This window comes from Hyperolius riggenbachi, chromosome 8 (genome assembly GCF_040937935.1).
Source record: "Hyperolius riggenbachi isolate aHypRig1 chromosome 8, aHypRig1.pri, whole genome shotgun sequence".
NCBI classification, from domain to species: Eukaryota; Metazoa; Chordata; class Amphibia; order Anura; family Hyperoliidae; genus Hyperolius; species Hyperolius riggenbachi.
The window spans coordinates 76,056,281-76,082,918 of record NC_090653.1 but is presented as its reverse complement, the minus strand read 5'-3'; the positions used below and the strand labels follow the sequence as shown (position 1 = coordinate 76,082,918).

General features: G+C 44.3%; 1 pseudogene; it reads left to right on the top strand.

Annotated features, from left to right (window-relative positions):
• The first annotated feature begins 7,889 nt into the window (after nucleotides 1-7,889).
• Nucleotides 7,890-26,370, top strand: LOC137527359 (uncharacterized; annotated as a pseudogene).
• The last annotated feature ends 268 nt before the right edge of the window (nucleotides 26,371-26,638 follow it).

The window sequence follows — 26,638 nt, the reverse complement described above, 5'->3', positions numbered from 1 at the left end:
AGTTAGGACACCTATGTTTACCTGGGTACTTCTACGCAGTATAGGTGACTAAGCATAAGAATGCATTCTTCTGTGAACTAAAACCCTGGCTTTTAATTTAGCTGTAGGGATAACAGTTGTGCCTGGATGAGTAAATCTGTGAATGCATTTGTTTGAACATTTGCATGTGAGTGTGCGAAGGGTTAATTGATTTTTGCTGTTTCTAGCCACACCCCCTTCAGCACCTCCCTTTCCCCAATAATTTTATTTAATGTCCTAACTAGAGGCGATGTGCCTGGATATATGTATGTTTATTCATAAAATAATTATAACGCAGCAATTATTCACCATAAAAGAATAATGCAGCAATGATTCACCATAAAATAATTATAACGTAGCAATGATTCACCATAAAATAATCGTAATGTAGGCAGCATTCACCAGAAAATAATCGTAATGCGGCAGCGTTCACCAGAAAATAATCGTAATGTGGCCAGCGTTCACCAGGAAATAATCGTAATGTGGCCAGCATTCACCAGGAAATAATCTTAATGCAGCCAGCGTTCCCCAGGAAATAATCGTAATGTGGCCAGACTTCACCAGGAAATAATCGTAATGTGGCAGCGTTCCCCAGGAAATAATCGTAATGTGGCCAGCGTTCCCCAGGAAATAATCGTATGTGGCCAGCGTTCCCCAGGAAATAATCGTAATGTGGCAGTGTTCCCCAGGAAATAATCGTAATGTGGCCAGCGTTCCCCAGGAAATAATCGTATGTGGCCAGCGTTCCCCAGGAAATAATCGTAATGTGGCAGTGTTCCCCAGGAAATAATCGTAATGTGGCCAGCGTTCCCCAGGAATAATCGTATGTGGCAGCGTACCCCAGAAAATAATCATAATGTGGCCAGCCTTCACCAGGAAATAATCATAATGTGGCCAGCGTTCACCAGGAAATAATCATAATGTGGCCAGCATTCCCCAGGAAATAATCGTAATGTGGCCAGCGTTCCCCAGGAAATAATCGTAATGTGGCCAGCGTTCACTAGGAAATAATCGTAATGTGGCAGCGTTCCCCAGGAAATAATCGTATGTGGCCAGCGTTCCCCAGGAAATAATCATAATGTGGCCAGCGTTCACCAGGAAATAATCGTAATGTTGCCAGCATTCCCCAGGAAATAATCGTAATGTGGCAGCGTTCACCAGGAAATAATCGTAATGTGGCCAGCGTTCACCAGGAAATAATCGTAATGTGGCCAGCGTTCACCAGGAAATAATCGTAATGTGGCAGCGTTCCCCAGGAAATAATTGTAATGTGGCAGCGTTCCCCAGGAAATAATCGTAATGTGGCCAGCGTTCACCAGGAAATAATCGTAATGTGGCAGCGTTCCCCAGGAAATAATCGTAATGTGGCAGCGTTCACCAGGAAATAATCGTAATGTGGCCAGCGTTCACCAGGAAAAAATTGTAATGTGGCCAGCGTTCCCAAGGAAATAATCGTAATGTGGCCAGGGTTCCCCAGGAAATAATCGTAATGTGGCCAGCGTTCCCCAGGAAATAATCGTAATGTGGCCAGCGTTCACCAGGAAATAATTGTAATGTGGCCAGCGTTCACCAGTAAATAATCGTAATGTGGCCAGCGTTCACCAGGAAATAATCGTAATGTGGCCAGCTTTCCCCAGGAAATAATCGTAATGTGGCCAGCGTTCCCCAGGAAATAATCGTAATGTGGCCAGCGTTCCCCAGGAATAATCGTATGTGGCAGCGTACCCCAGAAAATAATCATAATGTGGCCAGCCTTCACCAGGAAATAATCATAATGTGGCCAGCGTTCACCAGGAAATAATCATAATGTGGCCAGCATTCCCCAGGAAATAATCGTAATGTGGCCAGCGTTCCCCAGGAAATAATCGTAATGTGGCCAGCGTTCACTAGGAAATAATCGTAATGTGGCAGCGTTCCCCAGGAAATAATCGTATGTGGCCAGCGTTCCCCAGGAAATAATCATAATGTGGCCAGCGTTCACCAGGAAATAATCGTAATGTTGCCAGCATTCCCCAGGAAATAATCGTAATGTGGCAGCGTTCACCAGGAAATAATCGTAATGTGGCCAGCGTTCACCAGGAAATAATCGTAATGTGGCCAGCGTTCACCAGGAAATAATCGTAATGTGGCAGCGTTCCCCAGGAAATAATTGTAATGTGGCAGCGTTCCCCAGGAAATAATCGTAATGTGGCCAGCGTTCACCAGGAAATAATCGTAATGTGGCAGCGTTCCCCAGGAAATAATCGTAATGTGGCAGCGTTCACCAGGAAATAATCGTAATGTGGCCAGCGTTCACCAGGAAAAAATTGTAATGTGGCCAGCGTTCCCAAGGAAATAATCGTAATGTGGCCAGGGTTCCCCAGGAAATAATCGTAATGTGGCCAGCGTTCCCCAGGAAATAATCGTAATGTGGCCAGCGTTCACCAGGAAATAATTGTAATGTGGCCAGCGTTCACCAGTAAATAATCGTAATGTGGCCAGCTTTCCCCAGGAAATAATCGTAATGTGGCCAGCGTTCCCCAGGAAATAATCGTAATGTGGCCAGCGTTCACCAGGAAATAATCGTAATGTGGCCAGCGTTCACCAGGAAATAATTGTAATGTGGCCAGCGTTCCCAAGGAAATAATCGTAATGTGGCCAGCGTTCTCCAGGAAATAATCGTAACGTGGCCAGAGTTCACCAGGAAATAATCGTAATGTGGCCAACGTTCACCAGGAAATAATCGTAATGTGGCAGCGTTCATCAGGAAATAATCGTATGTGGCCAGCGTTCACCAGAAAATAATCGAAATGTGGCAGCGTTCCCCAGGAAATAATCGTATGTGGCAGCGTACCCCAGGAAATAACCGTAATGTGGCCAGCGTTCCCCAGGAAATAATCCTAATGCAGGCAGTGTTTCACTAAATGTATAATTACCTGTAAAAAGAAAAGTATTTACTCACCTGCAGAAGACTCCTCTCCCTGGGTGCAGCTCCCCGACAATCTTCCTGCAGCGGCACAGCCAGCCGCTGCAAAAGTCCTGTGCTGACAGGCAGATAGCAGAGCTATGGGAAGATAGCGCCCGAAGCCCTGTACTGGAGACACAAATAGTCTCCAGTACAGGGCATCAGACGCCATCTTGCCGTAGTCCTGCTCTGACTGCCGGAAGATTATGCAGGCGGAGCTGCAGGCTGAGGTGATGAACTGACGCAGCGTCTATGCCGCAGCCAGTTCACCACAGGGGTCGCACAATTTGGCAGGGGAAGGTGGGCACTTCCCCCCCCCGCGGCGGCGCCCCTCCCCTATCCGGCGCTCCAGGCCACCGTCTGTCCTTGCCTGGTGGCTGGGACGCCTCTGGCACAATCCACAAATGCACACTGCAGAAAATATTGCACTTTTCTAATTAATGCAAATCTGCCATATACATTCAAACATAGGAGGCTGAACACGGGTTTTAAATAATCTACGTATTTGAAAGTATGCAAAATGAATAATAAAAAACAAGATTTTGCCTTTCATAATGTACAAATATCTGCTATAAATGATAAAGGCAATCACAGCTGAATATGCATTAAATTTATGAAATGATATATTTCCCAGTCTATACAAAATGTGAATTTGCTCCCAGAAAAAAAACATCTCCAGTAATCACTTTCCCACAATTATTATCCTGGGGTGATTTGATTCATGAATTTTTTATGATCTCTTTTATTGTCACCATGTATTTAATAACTTAAAGTAGCTTTGTTTTGTGGCGAACTAGCAAATATGAATTTACTCCACCCGCCCAATCAAAATTGCAGCTGCCACTGCCAGTGGAAAATATCGTTTTCGAAGCAGGATTCTAGACACAAGTTTATAGAAGATTTGATAGGACGTTTGACAGCCGTTCATAGTCAGTAATTTACTTTATAAAAAAGGTTGAAAAAGTAAACATTTAAATATAACCTTTGAAGGATGTTTGAATAAGATACAAAAAAAAGTAAGTTAAAGAGGAAATCCAGTAAAAATAATGTAATAAAAAGTGCTTCATTTTTACAATAATTATGTATAAATGATTTAGTCAGTGTTTGCCCGTTGTGAAATCTTTCCTCTCCCTGATTTACATTCTGACATTTATCACATGGTGACATTTTTACTGCTGGCAGGTGATTTAGCTGCTGCTTGCTTTTTTAGCAGTTGGAAAATGCTGTAAACAGCTTGTTCCCACAATGCAACGAGGTTCACAGACAGGAAACTGCCAGGAGTACCATGGTCCTCAGAGTTTCTTGTGGGAGGGGTTTCACCACAATATTAGCCATACATAGCCCCCTGATGATCAGTTTGTGAAAAGGAATAGATTTCTCATGTAAAAGGGGGTATCGGCTACTGATTGGGATGAAGTTCAATTTTTGGTCACGGTTTCTCTTTAAAGGGAACCTAAACTGAGAGGGATATAGATGTTTCCTTTTAAACAATACCAGTTGCCTGGTTGGCCTGCTGATCTCATTGGATGCAGTAGTGGCTGAATCACACCTGAAACAAGCATGCAGCTAATCCAGTCTGACTTCAGTCAGAGCACCTGATCTGCATGCTTGTTGAGGGGCTGTGGCTGAAAGTATTAGAGACACAGGATCAGCAGGAGAGTCAGGCAACTGGTATTATTTTAACAGGAAAAATCCATATCCTTCTCAGTTTAGGTTCCCTTTAAGCAATGTGCCTTGCTGTTTTACCTTATTGAAGGTAGTTAGTGTGTCTGTGGACTTAAAGTGTGAAACTCAAAATTATGTTTTTCCTCTAAAACATTAAACACAACACAACTAGAAAACCTAAAAAGACTGGTATTAAAGCGTTGATTTATTAAACTGCACAATGAGAGGAGCGCGAGATATGCGCATGTTATGCGCATGTTACGCGCGGTAGTGCAGCATAGCGCAAGCTGCTAACTTACTTGCACTCATTCCAAGTGACGGATGCTCCACTGAACCCGCCTTGAGCCCCGACGGGTCCAGTGGTATTAATGGATGTGATACACACTTTGATTGGCCCAATAGGCTACCTGTGAAGTGGCATCACTCGTGCTCCTCTCATTAACCACTTTAGCCGACAGGACGTAACTCCTACGTCCAAATATGCATGCTGGACGTAGGAGCTACGTCCATAAAAAAACGGAGCCGCCAGGGCCAGCAGGGCCTCAACCAACGGGGTGCGCGGGCCACTCGTTAGCCCAGAGATCAATGAATGGGAAAGCAGTTCCCATTCATTGATCTAACTCCCTTAACCTCCCTGGCGGTAAGCCCGTGCTGAGCACGGGCTATGCCGCCAGGAGACACCGCTCAGGCCCCGCTGGGCCGATTTGCATAATTTTTTTTTGCTGCACGCAGCTAGCACTTTGCTAGCTGCGTGCAGTGCCCGATCGCCGCCGCTACCCGCCGATCCGCCGCTATACGCGTCGCCGCAGCCGCCCCCCCCCCCAGACCCTGTGCGCTGCCTGGCCAATCAGTGCCAGGCAGCGCCGTGGGGTGGATCGGAGTCCCCTTTGATGTCACGACGTCGATGACGTCGGTGACGTCATCCCGCCCCGTCGCCATGGCGACGGGGAAGCCCTCCAGGAGATCCCGTCCTTTGAACGGGATCTCCTGATCTCCGATCGCCGGCGGCGATCAGAGGGGCTGGGGGGATGCCGCTGAGCAGCGGCTATCATGTAGCGAGACCTCGTCTTGCTACATGAAAAAATAATTTAAAAAAAAAAAAAAAAACGTATTTGCTGCCCCCTGGCGGATTTTGCCAAACCGCCAGGAGGGTTAAGGGGGCCATACACTAGGCGACCATCCAATCAATCAACTATCCAATTAGATTATTATAATCAAATTGGATGAAAATTGGTGCTGTCAAGTGCATGCCCGACCGACAAATCGACAAATTTCGGGACAGAAATTGGCCGCACAGTCGATTGCGCATGTTGGTAAATTTCGGGCCGACGTTGGTTGGTCGGGTGCGCGGCGGTACGGCGGCCGATTTGCGAACGAGCAACGAGGCAACGAACCCCCTGCCGCTGCCGCCACAATATATAAATGTGTGTAGTGCATTTATACATTACCTGTCCGGTGTCAGCCTCTACGCGGTTTCCATCCATCTCTGGGTTCCACATACACACCAGCGGCGCTCTGACGTCTCAGGGACGTCAGACGCTATGCGCCGCTAGTGTGTATGCGGCTTACCCAGTGAGATGGACGGATGGACCCGGTGAGCTGCTACAGGACAGGTAATGTATAAATGCACTACACTACATACATTTATACATTTTGGGGGCAGTGGCGGGGCGGACAGCGGGGGCTCAGCCGATTCCCTGATGATTTCATGCTGAAAGCGGACGGGAATCGGAGTCTACTGTATGAGCAGATTCCATTAGAGATAAATTTGTCTCTTGGTCGAATCTGCCCATACTCGTTCTAATGTATGGGCACCTTTAGAACGATCGCTGGCTTCTATGGAGAAGCCGCGATTGTTCTGTTACACATCCCCTCTTCACTTCCTGTAATGCTTACAGGAGGCAAAAAAAAACAAAACATTTTTTGACTGTGGCCATCTTGTGTCCAAATAGTAAAACGACATCTACATACATTTTTTTTTTTAAAGTGAATAGACATTTTTACATTTAAAAGTAACTGTTTACCTCCCACACACCCAAAAATACTCAAATAAAATGTTTAATTAGAAAAAAATTACAAAAAAAACCCAAAAACCTAAATAGTTACCTAAGGGTCTGAACTTTTTAATATGCATGTCAAGAGGTTATATTACTAATATTTTGTTAATTATAAGCTTGTAAATAGTGATGGACGCAAAACTGAAAAAAATGCACCTTTATTTCCAAATAAAATATTGGCGCCATACATTGTGAATAATTTAAATGGTGTAATAACCGGGACAATTTGGCAAATAAAATATGTGGATTTTAATTATGGTAGCATGTATTATTTTAAAGCTATAATGGCCAAAATTGGTGATTGGTGGCAGAAAAAACAAGATATAGATTATTTCATTGTGATAATTAGTGGTAAAGTTATTGGTGAATGAATGGGAGGTGAAAATTGCTCGGATACATAAGGTGAAAAAACACTAAAGGCTGAAGTGGTTAAGCTGCGCTGCTTTAGCAAAGCAGCTTAATGAATCAACCCCAATATCATTTGAAGGTGTATTTACACATTAACCATTTCTGCCTTTTGGAGGTACTGTAGCTGATACATCCAAAAGGCTGCTGCCGCGCTGCTGCGTGCTCCCGCAGCCGATCACACTCACGCCTACGCACTCCCGTGCCGCCGTCCATTAGCTTGGAGATAAGTGAATTGATTCATTGATTTAAGTCCCCGTTAGAAAGACCGACGGCTTCTATGAGAAGCCACGATCTTTCTGAACAAAAAAAAAATTGCGTCCTCCCTACACTTCCTGTAAGCAAGAGCATTCGCTTACAGGATGGAAAAAAAATGGCCATCTTGTGGCCAAATAGTAAAACTGCATCTACATACATTTTTTTTTCTAATAAGCACACTAAAATTACATTTAAAATCAACTGTTTACCCCCCACACTCCAAAAAATACTAAATTAAATGTAACAAAAAAAATAAAAAAAATTACAATTAAAAAAAACAAAACAAAAACAAACATTAATAGTTACCTCAGGGTCTGAACTTTTTAATATGCATGTCAAGAGGGTATATTATTAATATTTTTTTAAAGCTTGTAAATAAAGATGGACACAAAACTGAAAAAATGCACCTTTATTTCCAAATGAAATATTGGTGCCATACATTGTGATAGGGACATAATTAAAATGGTGTAATAACTGGGACAAATGTGCAAATAAAATATGCAGGTTTTAATTATGGTAGCATGTATTATTTTAAATCTATAATGGCCGCAAAGGATCAAGCCGGCACCATCGATGATGGTGCCGGCTTGATCCTTTGCTACAAGACTTTGACCTGGAGTGCTGTCAGGTCTTACTGTAGTAGCACATCAGAAGTCTATCTGGAGAGGTGCTTCACTTTATCTTGTAACAAAAAGCTATAATGGCCAAAAACTGAGAAATTATTATTTTTTTCCCATTTTTTTCTTAATATTCCCTTTTAAATGCATTTAGAAAAAAATAATTCTTAGCAAAATGTACCACCCAAAGATAGCCTAATTGGTGGTGGAATAAACAAGCTACAGATCAATTCATTATGATAAGTGGAGATAAAGTTATTGGTGAATGATTGGGAGGTGAAAATTGCTCGGATGCATAAGGTGAAAAACGACTGAAGGCTGAAGTGGTTAATAAAGCTAATTGATAATATTGCTGGACAAATTATCAGATTGCCTTGTAAATGAAAATGTTCTGCCCCCCACCATGAATCGTGCATGCTTGCTGTAAAGGAACCATTTCTAGTGGGCTTGTTCCAGGTCACAGACTGCACATGCCCAGTAAAAGGTAGCACTTGTGCATGTCCAGTTCTGATGCACTAGTTCATGGAAAGGGGTTATGGTCCAGTGTCAACAAAAAATAGTGCCTCTGTTGAGTGGCCCATGGACACTGCCAACTGCTATCAGTAGGTTAAATAAACGATGCAGAATTGTTTAATTCAATTTTTTAAATCGGGGTTGAAGAGCCTATTCAGTCTGAAATGACACGTATTTTTTTGAACTTGTCGTATTGTCATATAAAGGTTCTTTTTACCTGCCTGGAGCAGGATGGCTGCTGTGTTCTGTTATATATTGTGCACAACAAACACCATGGTTAGAGAAACACCCTGAAATTTTTCAGCAGCAGGACAGGGCTACGTGATGGAACCCGGTGGCTACGCAGCTCCAGGAGGCTTCTGCAGAATTAGACCAGGCAAGTAATTATAACTTAATTATAACTTAAATCACTACAAATGGATATTACCCAGTTACCCAGAACTCTACCAACCATCAGTCTCAACTAACAGGTAGTTAGCGGGGGAGCCATAGGGGTATGTCTCTCTAATTATGCAGAGCAGCGCGCAGCAAAAACCACTTCCAAGAGCTCTGGGCACCAGGTATCTAGACTTCCTGTGGTGCGGTTAGTGTTATTTTGAGAAAATAACACATATCCAGCATCAGGCAATTCCTGCCCGTGTCAGATGACTGAAACCCTATGTATATCTTGTTTTAAGTATGCTGTTACTAATTTAATAGGCTTAGTGACAGGGTTACTTTGAGACCCCTTGGACACTTGGTCACTTTCTTTATATTGCATTACCCTTTTTACACGCAGAGTAAAGCAACAGCTATGAAGGTCTATGGGGCCAAGTACTCTAACCACGTTCCGCCAGAAGTGTCCAATTTGCCGGCGACCCCCCGCAAAGTCTACAGCACATTGCCATCGGACTTCCACAGGGACCAAATGCATGTAAGTCAATGGGCGAAGCAGAAACATTAAATATGCTGGTGATGCGATGCGCATGTGGAGTACTACGCAAGTACGACAGGAAAAGCAGGAATCCCACTGATGCACTTCCTGTCTAGCGAGTGAGGGCCAGCAAGAGACAGCGAAGGGTGTGCTTGCATGCTTGTTCGCATGTGGGGAGCATATGGGGGAGAGGGGCAGTGCTATGCATATGACCCTGTCGGTGCACTTTGCCATACTGGCCTATAAATCTGCTTTTTGGCATTGAGATGTGATGTGAAGGGATGCATCGCACCACAATGCTCTGGCCAGATGTAAAACCGGCATAATAGAGGGTCCAAGGCCAGCTCTGTATGCAGTCTCTCTTCCCTAGCTGCATAAATCACTACCAAACAGGACCACTGAGTCCTTCTATACATGTGGCCCCTTAGCAGTACCACAATCTGTTATGGCTTTCAATATCGTTTGGCTTTTGAAATAATTTCCAAACACCAGAGGGAGAATCAGCAAATCTATGCATAAACTATAATCACCATGAGACAAAACGTGCTAAAATGTAAAAGCCACATGAACAGTGCTTCCAGGAACAGCTTACGCTAACGACTCACAATGTGTATTCATTCCCAGCAAACCAGAGTCTCCATTGTTGCCCATATGATAGCAATAATTCAAGCATTTATACTTTAGTTCAGGCGAAGTCGAGTTCATATCTCCTTGTAGAACTGTGACATGTTCCTCGGGTAAAAAGGTCATCCTTGTCTTGTTGAGTCATAAACGCCGTTGTGATTTTTTACACTCTTCCTGACCCCCCCATTTGCAGCCTGACTCAAGTCCCCCCTTGTATTGAGAGTTATGGAGGACTGTCACCTTCCAATATCGCATCTCCATCTCATAATCCCCTCAACCTTCTGCAAGTCAGGCTCAAGGTCTGCTTAATCCATCTTTCAAGAGCAAAGTGGAGTCACAACTCGTCAGCGGAATTTTCAGTAAATATCAAGAGATTAATCTCATCTTGTGCTCCGGCGTCACGTACGTCTGCTACTTTTACTGTATTCTCTCAGATCACTTACTGGGGAAGTGAGACGGATTGTTAGTCATAATCACTGAAGGGTATAAGCAAGTTCCCGCAGGTATGTTTTACATAGAAAGGAGTCTCGTGTATTTATCTTGCCTTAACTTATTGTTGTGGTAGAAGAAAAAAATCCCACTGTTTTTCGTTTTGTCTCGACTTATACTTAAACTTATACTTAAAAGAAACACAAAACCTTTTAATTGTGTCTCCTGCGAGGGGCATGTTGTTCCTGCTTTGTAGCCTGACCTTCATCAGTCTGCTCTAGTCTTTCTGTGTAATATCTGTATAATTGCCGTTATCCTAACAAATGTTCATGAATCTAAGTTCACACACTGCACTCTCTCTATAGCATACATGTCAAACTCCGGCCCGCGGGCCAAATCTGGGCCTCACAGCCATTCAATTTGTTCCTCAAGTGGTTTCCCCACTTCGCATTATATTTGGCTCACTGTAGACCACCAGGGAAGCTATATTGGAGGTGAAGCCTTAGAACTCCAAGGAAGCCATATGGGGAGATGGGGGAAATAACTAAACACTACAGAACTGTATAGGGAGGGAGGACCACTAGACACCAGGGAACTGTATAAGGGAGGGAACCACTAGATGCCAGGGAACTGTATAGGGGAGGGAGGGGGCCATTAGACACCAGGGAACTGTATAGGGGAGGGAGGGGCCATTAGACACCAGGGAGTTTCATAAGGGAGGAAAACGGCCAGTAGACATTGAGGGTGGCCCACAACTAGGTCCCAGTGTACAATTTCGGCCCACTTGGTATTTTAGTTTGACACTCCTGCTCTATAGGAAAGGTCTGGCCAATTCTGCTGTTCCATGTGCTGTATGTATAGAAAGTTGCTGAAACCTGCTCAGGTTCCTCCATGCTTATACAGATACAGACAGAGGCATAACTACAAATCACACCCCTCCTCCAGCTAAACTTTTATGGGGCCCCCCAATGCTCACACCTTTTTCCTTACCTACCCCTGATGACTCTTACAGCCTGAAGCCCCATCTTTCAGGGGTCATAAAACAAGTGTGGACATCATAATCTTCACACCCATAACAAGTGTAGCCCCCAAAACAGCAGATCTGAAGAATGGACTCCTTATTTGGAGGGAGTGAAGTAGTAGTTGGGACTCCCTTGCTGCTCTGGGCCCCCCTGCAACTGCAGGAGCTGCTCCCCTGTAGTTACGCCCCTGGATACAGAGGACGCTGGATTGCATGTAGCTGCAGCTCACCGCATGGCTACCAGGCCACCATACACCAGGCAGATAGACACGCCCATCTAAGAGATGTCACTAGCTGGGGAAGCAACACTCTCAACAACTGCATGTTTTCTGAAAGGGACCCATTGGTCATGTGAGTCTTTAAAAGAGAACTTCTCTTGAATGGGTAACAAGGACTGCGCTATTTGTGCAACACGCGCTACTTTGTCAGTGTAAGTAACAGTAAAATTTTTGTGTGCTACCAGTGCACAGCAACTGTGTCGGTCTTTGGTGAATATGGCTCACTGTTCCCTGCTCACCTTACTAACAATGACAAATCCAGGAAGACGGAGTGAAGCTTTACACAGCATTGACAGTTGAGTCAGATTTTAGAATGTAAATAATACATTATTTTACTCATTAAAGAGTACCTACACTTAAAATGACAGAGCCAGTCAATGACAGACTTTGTCTTAATGAGGATTGGGGGGAATGGGTGGTTGGGGGCTTAAATACTCACCTGTCCTGACGTCTTTGTATCACAGGTGATGCCCCGCCCCCCTCTTCACAGCTGTGCAGTTGTGGCCATGTTTCCGAAGACTGCTTTTCAGAAACCTTTGCCTGTGTCACCACGGCCTATCCCCAACTCGGTAGCCACACATTAGGCAGCAGCTACCAACCTAAGGGCTGGTCGCAGCAATGCAGATGGACATGGCCAGAGCCTCCGTGGCATTTTTTTTTAAATGGTGGAGCCTATTCTGTGAGTGAGGCAGAACAATCACCTGCCTGGAGGGAAGATGCTAGAACAGGTAAGCATTTAACCCCCCTGATCCCCCCCCCCCATCCCTTATTAAAGGGGCACTATGGCAAAAAAATTAAAATTTAAAATATGTGCAAACATAGACAAATAAGAAGTATGTTTTTTTCCAGAGTAAAATGGGCCATAATTTACTTTTCTCCTATGTTGATATCACTTACATTAGGTAGTAGAAATCTGACAGAAACGACAGGTTTTGGACTAGTCCATCTCTTTACAGGGGATTCTGAGCGAGGCTTTTATTCTTTATAAAGATATTCCCTAAAAAGGATTTAAAGAATGAAGCTGGCCAGCTTCCCTGCTTGCTACACAGTTTTTTGGCAGTTGGACAGAGCAACTGCAATTCACTAAGTGCTTTTGAAAATAAATAAATCCCTGAGAATCCCCCATGAAAACATGGCCTAGTCCAAAACCTGTTGCTTCTGCCAGATTTCTACTACCTACTGTAAGTGATAGCAACATAGGAGAAAAGTAATGTATGAATCATTTTACTCTGGAAAAAAAATCTTATTTGTATATGTTTTCACATACAGTATTTTAAATTTTACACTTTTTCACCATAGTGCCCCTTTAACCACTTGCCGACCGCACGCTTATACCGTGCGACGGCAAAGTGGCAGCTGCAGGACCAGCGACGCAGTACTGCGTCGCCAGCTGCAGGCTGATTAATCAGGAAGCAGCCGCTCGTGCGAGCGGCTGCTTCCTGTCAATTCACGGCGGGGGGCTCCGTGAATAGCCTGCGGGCCGCCGATGGCGGCTCGCAGGCTAAATGTAAACACAAGCGGAAATAATCCGCTTTGTTTACATTTGTACGGCGCTGCTGCGCAGCAGCGCCGTAAGGCAGATCGGCGATCCCCGGCCAATCAGCGGCCGGGGATCGCCGCCATGTGACAGGGGACGTCCTGTCACTGGCTGCACAGGACGGATAGCGTCCTGTGCAGCCCAGATCTCCCGGGGGAGCAGGTAGGAGAGGGAGGGGGGAGAATGTCGCCGCGGAGGGGGGCTTTGAGGTGCCCCCCCCCGCAACATGCCTGCAGCGATCAGACCCCCCCTGCACATCATCCCCATAGGGGGAAAAAAAGGGGGGCGATCTGATCGCTCTGTGTGGCCGCGGATCTGTGCTGGGGGCTGCAGAGCCCACCCAGCACAGATCCAAACAAACAGCGCTGGTCCTTAAGGGGGGGGTAAAGGGTGGGTCCTCAAGTGGTTAAAGGATACCCCAACTGAAATGTGACATAATGAGATAGACATGGGTATGTACAGTGCCTAGCACACAGATAACTATGCTGTGTTCCTTTTTTTCTTTCTCTGCCTGAAAGAGTTAAATATCAGGTATGTAAGTGGCTGACTCGGTCCCGACTCAGACAGGAAGTGACTACAGTGTGACCCTCACTGATAAGAAATTTCAACTATAAAACACTTTCCTAGCAGAAAATGGCTTCTGAGAGCAAGAAAGAGGTAAAAAAGGGGAATTTCTTATCAGTGAGGGTCACACTGTAGTCACTTCAGGACTGAGTCAGCCACTTACATACCTGATATTTAACTCTTTCAGGCAGAGAAAGAAAAAAAGGAACACAGCATAGTTATCTGTGTGCTAGGCACTGTACATACACATGTCTATCTCATTATGTCACATTTCAGTTGGGGTATCCTTTAAGACAGAGCCTGTCATGACAGGCTCATTCAGTTTTAGCTTAGGTACTCTTTAAAGAGACCCTGCAGCAAGATGAGTTTTTTTTTTAACATGCTTGCCTTGTTGTTGTTCTAAAACATGATGCAGATTAGGTGACTAAAACCTTACTGCTCTGACATGCTTGTTACAGGTGGTTGATTTGCCTTGCTGAAGCTAAGATCAATGTGACAGCCAGGTAGCTGGCATTTTTCTTTTTTACAAGCATAGAAATATGGCAGTCTCTGCACTCACCACAAGGTCAGTTTAAATAATACATGTTGACAGAGCAGTTTGTAGGCTAAATAGCTGTCAGGGCAAGTATGTAAAAATCCTATGTTAATCCTGTATGGACAATGTGAACTTTACTTTCTAAGTATTAAGAAGTCAACGTCAGCCAGGCTAAAAGATAAATAGCAATGAGCCCCGGTATTCATTTCTGAGATAGAGCGCTATTAGAATTCGCACTGTTCTGTCACGACAATTAATTTCTGAGTAATTTTGTCCCTGTAGCTGGAAGACAGTGACATTTCAGTTTCCTCTCACGAGGAATTAATGCTAACGCGCTTGTCTTGAAATGCATTAATTCCACATCAGTGTCCTAGACCCTCGTTTCTCCATATGAGTACTGTTTAACCACTTATTGCTCATGCTTCTTGCCAAAATGGGTGCAGCCAGAATTAGGAACAGATATATACATTTTGCCTCCCTAGGCCAACTGCATTGTGCCACCACCCCTCTCTTTTTCCATGAACAGCAATCTCGCTTTTCAGTTTATAGTCCCCAAATTTGTACAGAAACCTTCTATCCAATGTAAACTAGCCTGTCCATGCACCGTACTAGCCCTCATTCAATGTACAACAGCTCATCACATAACATAAGCTCAGCTTTTGACTGGGTTAGCAAGGAGCTGATAAAAGCCACCTGCTGGCCAAGCAGGAATAGCTGTCTTCTTGCCCATCTCTTATCCTTCCCTGGCCAACAGATAGCTACGGCTGCTAGGCCAGCAGGTGGATTTTGCTAGTTTTCTACAACCCCAGTCTAGTGTTACATAAGCATTCCCTTGAAGGCTATCCCATAGTACCCTGGGCTAGAGCAACCAATCAGTGACTCGGGATAAGCAGAGGACTCTGGACCCATATTTGGAATGGCAGGTATTCTACTGAGTCTCCTGCCTTATGGCCACACCCAGATGCAGTTCTACATCTAATAGACATTATGCTGCTGCTGTTGCAACTAGTGCTGTTTATATAATATGATGTGTTTGGTGGAAAAGAAATACATTCTACTGCTTTATACAGCGTATTATTGCACAGCATTATTAGAACTTAGCACAGGCAGGGACTAGTAGTGTAAAGCCTCGTACACACTCTAGAAAAAAACTCAGCCAAGACGACGGATAATGACTATGAAGCATCGTTGCTTGTCTGCAGAGTATGGCCCTGAGCTACTTTTAACTGTTCAACAACATCACCATTATCATTGCTTTGTGTTGTGGAGCATATGATTGCTATGTGTGGGACTGGGAAGGTAATAGCATGATCCCATCAGTTTCTGCCCTAGTAGGATTAGTAGGCTCCTTTCCTCTGGATTGAGGTGCAGTGAGGCTCAAAGGGTCAAACTTGATGGATGCATGTCTTTCTTCAGCCTAGATAACTATGTAACCATTAATAGTAGTGGGGTTCACCCATACCATCATTAACATCTAGAGGCAACCCATCTCAGACAGCATATATAGTGTGGAACTGCCCCAGCTAAAAAGTAATATGCTAATAGCTGTAGGAGAAAGAAGCAGTAGTCAACAAAGCAGGGCCAGTGTTTCTATAGGGTCAAATTGAGAAAACTGAGCAACTGCCCAAGGCCCCAAGGATGTTAGTAGCCCCAAAAGTCAGTTTACGGTCAGAACATTATGAAAATGTAAGGGGGTCTCACTTTCAATTTTGCCCAGGGCCCCATTTTACTTAAAACCATCCCCAAAAACATAGAGAACAAAACAACTGCTTGACCAATCAAGACCTGCTGTGGACACAGGTGAAGAACAGAATACAAATGGACAAAAAATACGGTAGGAAGAGTATTATGCAACTTTTTCCTGGCTTGTATGTAATATGCCCGCAATTCAGTTTTAAGTTTGCTGTTGGCAATTTGACTTAATGAACCATGAATAATCATTGTTAAATGGAAAGGAAAAAGGAGATGTATAAGGGCTGACAAGAGTTTCTACTCTACCCGCGATATAAAAATATCACATGCTTTTCATGCACTCATACATTTTACTTGGGTAGTTTGGAAGAAATTCACATCCTAACTTCTAATCCCGAAACTTAAATTTTAGTTCTTAGAGGTCTATCCTGCCATTAATTATGTATTTACATCAACTGTTCCAAATAAATAATGTAATCACTGCACGAATCACACATACATCACGTAACAAATGTACATCATGTGACCTGCATATAGTACAGCGAGTGTAAAAACAGCGCAGGAGATTTGGGTGCCGCTGGCGCCACCATATAGCGTAATAGGATTTACGGCCGGTGCTGTCAAAAGACGGAGCACAATTGCCTCCAGCAATAGCTGGAAGCCGAATGACATATTTCCCCCACTATCCATTCCGGCCTGGGTGGGGAATAGTAATTAACGCCACCCGGACTTGTGCAGGAGCAGATTAAGCTGTATATCGGCTTTACCTTTTACCCAAATCTCCCGGCGGCCTTTTCATAGGTATGCATTGTACAGTGGCCTATAGGAGCCACATAACTACAACTTTTACAGTATTTACACTTCCTGTTAAGTTTATGATAGTATTTGGTATAGTGGCTATGCAGAATTTTTTATGAGTTGTTTTTAAAGCTATCATGAAGTGTAATAAAATATAAAAAAGTGACATATTTACCTCATCAGTGGGAAGACTCTAGATCAGGCATGGGCAAACTTGGCCCTCCAGCTGTTAAGAAACTACAAGTCCCAAAATGCATTGCAGTAGTCTGACACCCACAGTCATGACTCATAAAGGCAAATGCATTCTGGGACTTGTAATTCCGTAACAGCTGGAGGGCCGAGTTTGCCCATGCCTGGTCTAGATAGTCCAGAGACTTGCTAGCTCCTTCTCCAGCTCCAGCACGGGTGCTGCTGAGGTTTTTGTGGCCCCAAGTCACACTTACTTTGTGGACCTCCCACCCAGACCCTCCTCATCAGAGGCCCCTTCTACCATTATAATAGGTATCCAAAGGTGCCCCCCCCCCCCTTATAGGTAGCCATCCCCAGTATAGATACCCTGTATAGATACCCACCACCAGTATAGGTAGCTAAAGGTGCACCCCCCTCTTCCTATTATAAGGCATTGCTGTCAGTAGGGTTATGTAGTGACCTTCTGGCTGCCTATCCCCAACACTCACACACCTGCAGATCACCAGTGTCCTAAAAAGAGGAGAGCAATCATACGGCACACTTCATGTACAGGAAATGAGCAATGACCTCACTTCCGTATCTGAAGTGTACTCTGTGGTTACTGCATCACTATCCCCTCTCTTCACACTGTCAGTGGTCTGAGGTCTGTGTGTGAATGATGGGGGGGGGAGGCAGTGGCAGCCATACAAGTCACAGACAGCAGCATGGGAGGCTCCTGCTGTGGGTGAGGCCCCATGCAGCCACCTTGTTCACCTGGGCCTAACTGTATCCCTGAGCACCAGCACTGGGTCCCTCTTTATCTATTGGCCAGCTTCATGCACATGTTTTTCCTCCTTGCATGAGGTCTTCCCTCTACTGAGCATGTGCGGACTACTTACCAGGGTTGCTGAGTCATTTAGGATTTCTTCCTTGTTTGCCAGCCTTGATGATAAATCAACACTATGGACGCATTTTTAAATATCCTATTCAAACACAGTGAGATATTTGCACCATAATATATGTATCTGTATAAGGAAATCACTTAAAAACTTCTGAGCAAATAGAAGAGTTACGTGTCCGTCTAGGAAAGATAGTGGAAGCCTAGCGTTGTTCCCAAAATACTAAATAACTTTACTGTCAATAATCGGAATGATAAATGAGATGGCAAAAGGACATAAAGAGGTTTTTCCCCGTCTCAAAGAGACGCAGATGCAGAATTTGTTGCGGTGGAAATAGAGGAGACAGCTCCAGAATGAGTAATGAGAGAAGGGAGAATTTCTCGGGAAGAATTAGGGTCAGTACAGAACCGAACAAGAGAAATGTAAAACACTGACACACATAGTAGGTTAGATGGATGGTCCCCATGTATGAGCAAAGTAATCTAATGCTGCTGACATGTTTCTGAGGTTAAAGGTTAGCTGTGTGTATTTAGTGTGATGTAACAGAAGCGACAAGTTTAATGTTATGGCTCCTGGGTCAGTCTACCGTAAACACACAGTAACCTAACAGGTAGAAATAAGGAGACCATTCTGTTCAGACATGAGCTGGATTGGGCTGATTTATAGCAGCTGCTAGGAAACATGCCATAGCAGCAGTATATGGCTTGGTGAATGGAAATGTTTGTCCTGTTTTTCATAAGTTTGCACAAAGACGGAAGTAAAATTAAGTGCATTCCTTTTCAATCCTTACAGCTTTGCTTAGTTTATGTATATGTTTTTGCTCCCTCAATCTAGTGACCAGTGCTGCTCATCAGGATTCCGGATATCCGGGTAACCCAGATATCCCAACTTTTTTCAGCTATCCGGATTTGAATTCCGGATACCTGGTCCCAAATCCGGATAGCTATCTGCGGATATCTGAATCCGAATACTGTAACTAAGGAGATGACATCATTGAGCCAATCAGAGGGCTCCCAGCAGAAGCCCTAGCAACCAATCACAGAAGGGAACCTTGGCCAGCCCCACCTGACCTCATTGAGCCAATCAGAGGCCTCCCAGCCTAAGCCCTGGCACCCAATCACAGAAGGGAACCCTGGCCAGCCCCCTGTGGGTGCCATGATGAAAAAACTCGTTGTGTGAGAGACATGCTGCAGGGCTGCTGACCTAGCAAGTGTGTACACAGTGATACATCCAAAGCTGTTCAGTGATTAACCCCTTCACTATCACTACACTATTGTTGTAATGTTAATTAGCTTGATTTCATTGGGTGACAGTCAGAGTGTGTGCTGTGCTGCAGGCAGCTGCTGTGTCTGTGTGTGTGCTGTGCACAGACCAGGCCAGCTGCTGCCTGCTGGCCAGCTATTAGCCTTAGCTAGCTACAGTTTAGGTTAGGTTAGGGATTAGGGAATAGGAGGATTACTGTGTTATTGTTAGAACTGCAGTCACTGCTAGTAGTTATTAGAGTAGTAGTACTACTGTGTTAGCTTTCTACAGAACTGCTCTGCTGTGAGCAGTGCCAGTGTGTGTGACAGTTAGTGTGCACTAGTGTCTTCTCCTCTGCTGTCTGACTGTCACTCGGCATGTGTCACTTGGCACGTTTCACATGTCCCGTGGCACGTGTCACGTGGCAATTGGCTATTGGCACTTGGTCAATGACAAGAAAAAACAAACAAACACAGTCGCTGCCAGTGCATAGTCAGCACCACAAGGAATTAGATATGACACATATCCTCTTTGCTGTTGGTAAGTCAGTAATGCAACCCCTATTCCTCATACACAACCAAGCATTTCCTGGTTGTGTACAGTATGGTCCACTACCCCAGTGGAATATACAGTGCCCAAATTGCTAGGCCCAAATAGCGTAAAATGTGAGCTGGGGTACATATGAAAATCTCAAGACCTAGATGGGTTATGCTGGGGATACACAATGTTATTTCCAGTTTGATTGATGGGAACCGGATGATTATTTAGTTCATGTCTGATTTTCTCCCATTCCATAATGGGATCACTTTTCCAAAGTTATCACAGGAAAATTGATTCCATTATTGATCGGAAGCAGTTTGAACATGTACACATGATGCAACTTCCTTTCAGATTACACATTGATCTGACAGGAAATTGCATTGTGAGTACCCAGCACTAACTAATAATTATAGCAGAGCCGGCCTTTGGGGGGGGCAAGTGGGGCAATCGCCCCAGGCCCCGCGCTTGAAGGGGCCCCGCGCACCGTCCGCCACTCAGAGCCGGACTAATGCTGCGGGCGGCCACCGCCGCCGATCGCTCACTTACCTGCTGGTGTGGAGTGCATCGGCATCCTTTCCCTCCTCTGCCCGGCTGCTGGGTGCGCTCTGCGAGTGACGTCACGATTGACGTCACATGCATGCGCAGAGAGCGCGCTCCCAGCGGCAGCCCGACCTGGAGAGCCGACTACACCACCAGCCCCAGCCTGGACTCTGAGACTGAGCGAGTCGCCGGACGGTATAGGCCAGCCACAGCCACCGCACCAGGCACTGAGGGCAGCCGCGGAGCAGAGCGCAGATACCGCCGGTCTGGTAGGTAGGAGGAGGAGGAGGATTATTTGTGGGGCCGCCGCTGATTAGTAAATTTGGGCGGGGTACTGGGGGAGCATAATTATTTTATACCTATATACTGTCCGTCAGTCTGGGCAGGGCACTATGCTAGCTATATACTGGGCACTAGCTATATACTGGGCAGTGTACTAGCTATATACTGGGCACTAGCTATATACTGGGCAGTGGGCACTATGCTAGCTATATATTGGGCACTATCATGCTAGCTATATACTGGGAACTAGCTATATACTGGGCAGTGGGCACTATACTAGCTATATACTGGGCACTAGCTATATACTGGTCAGTGGGAACTATACTAGCTATATAATGGGCACTAGCTATATACTGGGCAGTGTACTAGCTATATACTGGGCAGTGGGCACTATGCTAGTTATATACTGGGCACTATGCTAGCTATATACTGGGCACTAGCTATATACTGGGCAGTGGGCACTATACTAGCTATATACTGGGCACTATACTAGCTATATACTGAGTACTAGCTATATACTAGGCACTATACTAGCTATATACTGGCACTATACTAGCTATATACTGGCACTATGCTAGCTATATACTGGGCACTATGCTAGCTATATACTGGGCACTATGCTAGCTATATACTGGGCACTAGCTATATACTAGGCAGTGGGCACTATACTAGCTATATACTGGGCACTATACTAGCTATATACTGGGTACTAGCTATATACTAGGCACTATACTAGCTATATACTGGCACTATGCTAGCTATATACTTGGCACCTTGCTAGCTATATACTGGGCACTATGCTAGCTATATACTGGGCACTAGCTATATACTGGGCAGTGGGCACTATGCTAGCTCTATACTGGGCACTATGCTAGCTATATACTGGGCACCATGCTAGCTATATACTGGGCACTAGCTATATACTGGGCAGTGGACACTATAGTAGCTATATACTGGGCACTATACTAGCTATATACTGGGTACTAGCTATATACTAGGCACTATACTAGCTATATACTGGGCACTATGCTAGCTATATACTGGGCACTATGCTAGCTATATACTGGGCACTAGCTATATACTGGGCAGTGGGCACTATGCTAGCTATATACTGGGCACTATGCTAGCTATATACTGGGCAGTGGGCACTATTCTAGCTCTATACTGGGCACTATGCTAGCTCTATACTGGGCACTATGCTAGCTATATACTGGCCACTATGCTAGCTATATACTGGGCACTATACTAGCTATATACTGGGCAATAGCTATATACTGGGCACTAGCTATATACTGGGCAGTGGGCACTATGCTAGCTCTATACTGGGCACTATGCTAGCTCTATACTGGGCACTATAGTAGCTCTATACTGGGCACTATACTAGCTCTATACTGGCTCTATACTGGGGCACTATACTAGCTATACTAAGGTAACTAAACTCCCTATACTGGGGCAACTATGCTAGCAATGCCGCCGCACCCCAGCCAACCCCCCCCCCCCCGTAACCCGCTGCGCATGACACTGTCCACTAGGTCGCGTGCACCGACCCAAATCACCCCGCTCCCCCGTGGTCCCTGGGCCGGAAAAGGTTGGGGACACCTGTTTTAAGCAATTTGCCTGATGACTCCTTTAAATCAGTGATACTTCACAGATATAAGTATCACGACAAGCAAAAATCATTGCAAGTCAAAAGTTACTACAACAATGTGAATTTTGTGAGACATGAACCTTACAATTTCCAGGTTGTGAGATGTTTAACAACATAGTTATTTTAAATGGAACCTGAACTGAGAAAAATTATTTAAAATAAACACATGATGTAGCTGAAAATAAATATTACATACTTACCTCACCGTCAGTTCCTCTCAGAAGCTCCCCATTTTCTTCTTACAGTGAGCCCTTCCAGTTCTGACAATATTTTATCAGAACAGAAATATACCAGTTGCTGTCAGTTATATATCGGATGCTATCAGTTACAACTGAATGTGCAAGGTAATGTCCATGTTTACCTATGGCTTAAGTTGGTGATATTACAGTTTAACACTGTGCTGACTAGGAAGCTGTTATGGGGTAAAGGCCATTTTCAAAATGGAGGACAGAGAATCCCATTGATCACAGAAGAGGAGAAATAGATTGATGCGTAGACTACACAGAGATAAGTATGACATGTTTATTTTGACTTTTCGTTTTCAGTTAAGGTTCTCTTTAATTTGCAGTATAGTAAGACAACAGCAAGATGTGTGTAAAACGTGATGATAATCTGTATGGGGTTGTCATTTCCTGTATTCATTATTATATATGATCATAGTTATTTGTAAGCTGTATCTATATCTGTGTGTGTTTCTTTAGTAAAGACTTCTAACTTGTTCAACTGGGTGCCTATCTGCATGTACACATTACTAAGTTCCAAGAGGTATGGGTAGGTGGCTGGCTGGGGATCTGGGGGTGGGTGCTAAGCTGGCTGGCTGGGGATGGGTGCCTGGCTGCCTGGAGAGCTGGGGATGGGAACTAAGCAGCAAGCTTAGTACCCATCCCCAGCTCCCCAGGCAGCCTAGCACCCATCCCCAGCCAGCCTAGTACCCATCCACAGCTCCCAATCCAGCCTAGTAGCACCTATTACCAGCCAGTCTGGGAGGGGTATCAGACTCACCAGGACTGTCACAAGTGTTGTCTCTAGTGGTACTGGGTGTGTTGAAACTAATGTAATAAAACACACTTTCAGATCATGATCACATCTCATCTTTATTAAACTGGTGTCTTAGTGGTAGTATTTGGTACAGGCTACACAGTGAATGCCATTAGGTAAAATATACACTCACCTAAAGAATTATTAGGAACACCTGTTCAATTTCTCATGAATGCAGTTATCAAATCAACCAATCACATGGCAGTTGCTTCAATGCATTTAGGGGTGTGGTCCTGGGCAAGACAATCTCCTGAACTCCAAACTGAACGTCTGAATGGGAAAGAAAGGTGATTTAAGCAATTTTGAGTGTGGCATGGTTGTTGGTGCCAGATGGGCCAGTCTGAGTATTTCACAATCTGCTTAGTTACTGTGATTTTCACGCACAACCATTTCTAGGGTTTACAAAGAATAGTGTGAAAAGGCAAGTTGGTATAAATCAACTCAGTCCTCAAGTACCCCATAAGTGCACATAGGGACAAAACTAATTTATAATGTGTACTCTTCTTCGTGGCACTATTCAGGCAACTGAATGGTGTGTCTTTTTCCACAGGCCATTCAAACAGCCACCTTAAAATTCCACCTCGAATAGAACCCATCGAGACAGAACTATTCAGCTGAAAGCATCTGGCATCTTTGCTTCTGTTTTTTTGTTTATTGGGAAAAGAATAACAGTGATCACCATAAGTGACAGAGACAGATTCCGTAAATATGACTGTGGGGCGGTGAAAGCTAAGAAACGTAAAGATAAAGAAGCTTTCATTCAGACGCAAAAGGGAGCGCTGGAGAAGTTTATTGTACCAACAAAGTCAGCGGATAAACGCCAAAGACTTGAGAATGAGGATTTGAGCAATCGCCTTGATGACGTGACAGCTGACCAAGTTCTGATACCAAGTTGTACATCCAACGAAAAAAGAAAACTTGCTGGCAACGAAAGCATTTCATCGCTCTCTTGTGATGATGGGCAGTTGCCCACGAGCAACAAGGAAATTGGCGGACCTCTCTGTGGTGACAATGTTATTGAAACAGACACAGCAGAAAGTGAGTACCTTTCTTGTGAAAGTGTAAGCGGAACAGGAAGCATTCATCTGCACACTTCTGACACTCCTCTTGAAACAACAAGCACGCTAGAGGACATTTATGATCCAGGTAATTGGGAACATGTTACCAGTAATGTGTGTGACATGTTAGTGGAAAAGGGTCCAATCAGGTTACCAAATGACTTTGAATACCCAAAGAATGAAGGTAACAGACATTTTTCAACCAATTTTTTTACAAGGAAGATGCCAAATGGAGAAACAGTGGAAAGGCAATGGTTAACTTATTCCAAGACCAAAGATAGAATATTTTGCTTTCCTTGTAAGTTGTTTGGCACGGCAGCTACTGGAGGCCAAATGGCAAACGAAGGCTGCTGTGACTGGAAGCATCTTGGCGAAAAACTTCAGCAACACGAGATTTCAGGAAATCACGTTAAGTGTGTAAAAGTGTGGTTGGAATCAGCTCAGAGAATGTCCAGTGGTAGCGCAATAAATAACATCATGGTGGAACAAATTAGAAAAGAAAAACTGCACTGGCGTGCAGTCTTAACAAGAATTTTGGCAATTGTGCAGTACCTTGCTGAAAACAACAGCGCATTTCGTGGTAAAAATTAGAAACTTTATACACCTAACAACGGCCATTTTTTAGGATTGGTTGAGATGCTGGCCAAGTTTGATCCAACAATGCAAGAACATGTTCGACGAATTAAGAACGCAGAGGCACATGACCATTACCTCGGGCATAGGATCCAAAATGAGCTCATCGATCTGATGGCGTCAGCAGTTAAAGGGAAAATTATTGGTAAAGTGAATAAACGTGCCAAATATTTTGCTGTCATCTTTGACTGCACACCTGATGTTAGCCACAAAGAGCAGATGTCCCTTATATTGCGTTTTGTGGATGTATCAGCTCCAGAAGTAAAGGTGATGGAGCACTTCATTGAATTTCTCAATGTGGACAACGCAACAGGAAAGGGATTGTCAGAGGCCCTTCTTGCCGCACTGGAAAACCATGGTCTGGACATTGCCGATTGTCGTGGACAGGGGTACGACAATGGTGCGAACATGAAGGGAAAGCACCAAGGAGTTCAAGCGCACATTCTTCGCATGAATAGTCGAGCATTTTACACCCCTTGTGGCTGCCATAATCTTAACCTTGTTTTAGGAGACAGGGCTAAATGCAACTCCCAAGCAGTGACATTTTTTGGTGTCATACAGAGAATATATAAATGTTTTGCTGGGTCGACTGAAAGGTGGAAAATTTTGGAAGAAGCCTTGCCTTTCATGACCACAAAATCACTGTCAGAAACAAGGTGGGAGTGCCGCCTTGAAAGTGTGAAAGCACTACGTTATCAGATAAGAGAAGTCAGGGAGGCACTGTTGACTGTCACTGATAACGCCAATGATCCGCTAGTGAAAAGTGAATCAGAATGTCTTGCAAACTATGAGCTTGGAAGCTTCGAGTTTATTCTGAGCTTAATCATATGGTACGACATTTTATTTGCTGTGAATACTGTCAGCAAAACTTTGCAATCAGCTGACATGCAGCTTGATGTGGCAATACAGCAAGTCAAAGGCCTTGTTACTTTCCTGAAAAAGTACCGGGAAACCGGATTCTCTGTGCTATGATCATAGCAAAGGAAATTGCATCCGAAATTAATGTGGAACTGAAATTCAAAGAACGAAGAGTCGCACGGAAGAAAAAACAATTCAATTATGAGAGTAACGATGAATCAACATTTTCGCCGGAGGAGGCCTTCAGAACAGGATACTTCTTATGGATAGTGGATTAAGCACTTACCTCAATGGAAAAAAGATTCCAACAGCTGGAAGAGTATGCTTCAATCTTTGGATTTCTGTACAAGTTGAAGAGTTTGCAGGCATTGAACGATGACGATTTGTTAAAGTGCTGCATGAATTTGGACAGCAAGTTATGCACAGAAGATGGAATTGATTTATGTGGAGAATTGAAGATTTTTCGAGAAATGCTTCCTGATAACATTAATACAGCTCAAGAGTGTCTTCAGTACATTTGGCCCATTCGAGATTCATTTCCCAAACATTGTTGTTGCGTACAGAGTTATGTTGACAATACCTGTGACCGTTGCTAGCGCGGAAAGAAGTTTTTCGAAGTTGAAACTTATCAAAAGTTATCTACGATCAACAATGGCACAAAGCAGACTGTGCAGTTTAGCCATTTTGTCAATTGAAAAGGAAATTGCCTCAACAATGGATTACGAAGATCTCATTAATGATTTTGCTCAGCAAAAAGCCAGAAAAGTGGACTTCCGTCTGTGACTGTCAAAGCAGAAACTCTTTCTGGAAAGTGTTCATTTTATTACATGTGTTTCTGGTTCTCTGTAATTAGTTTGCTGACTC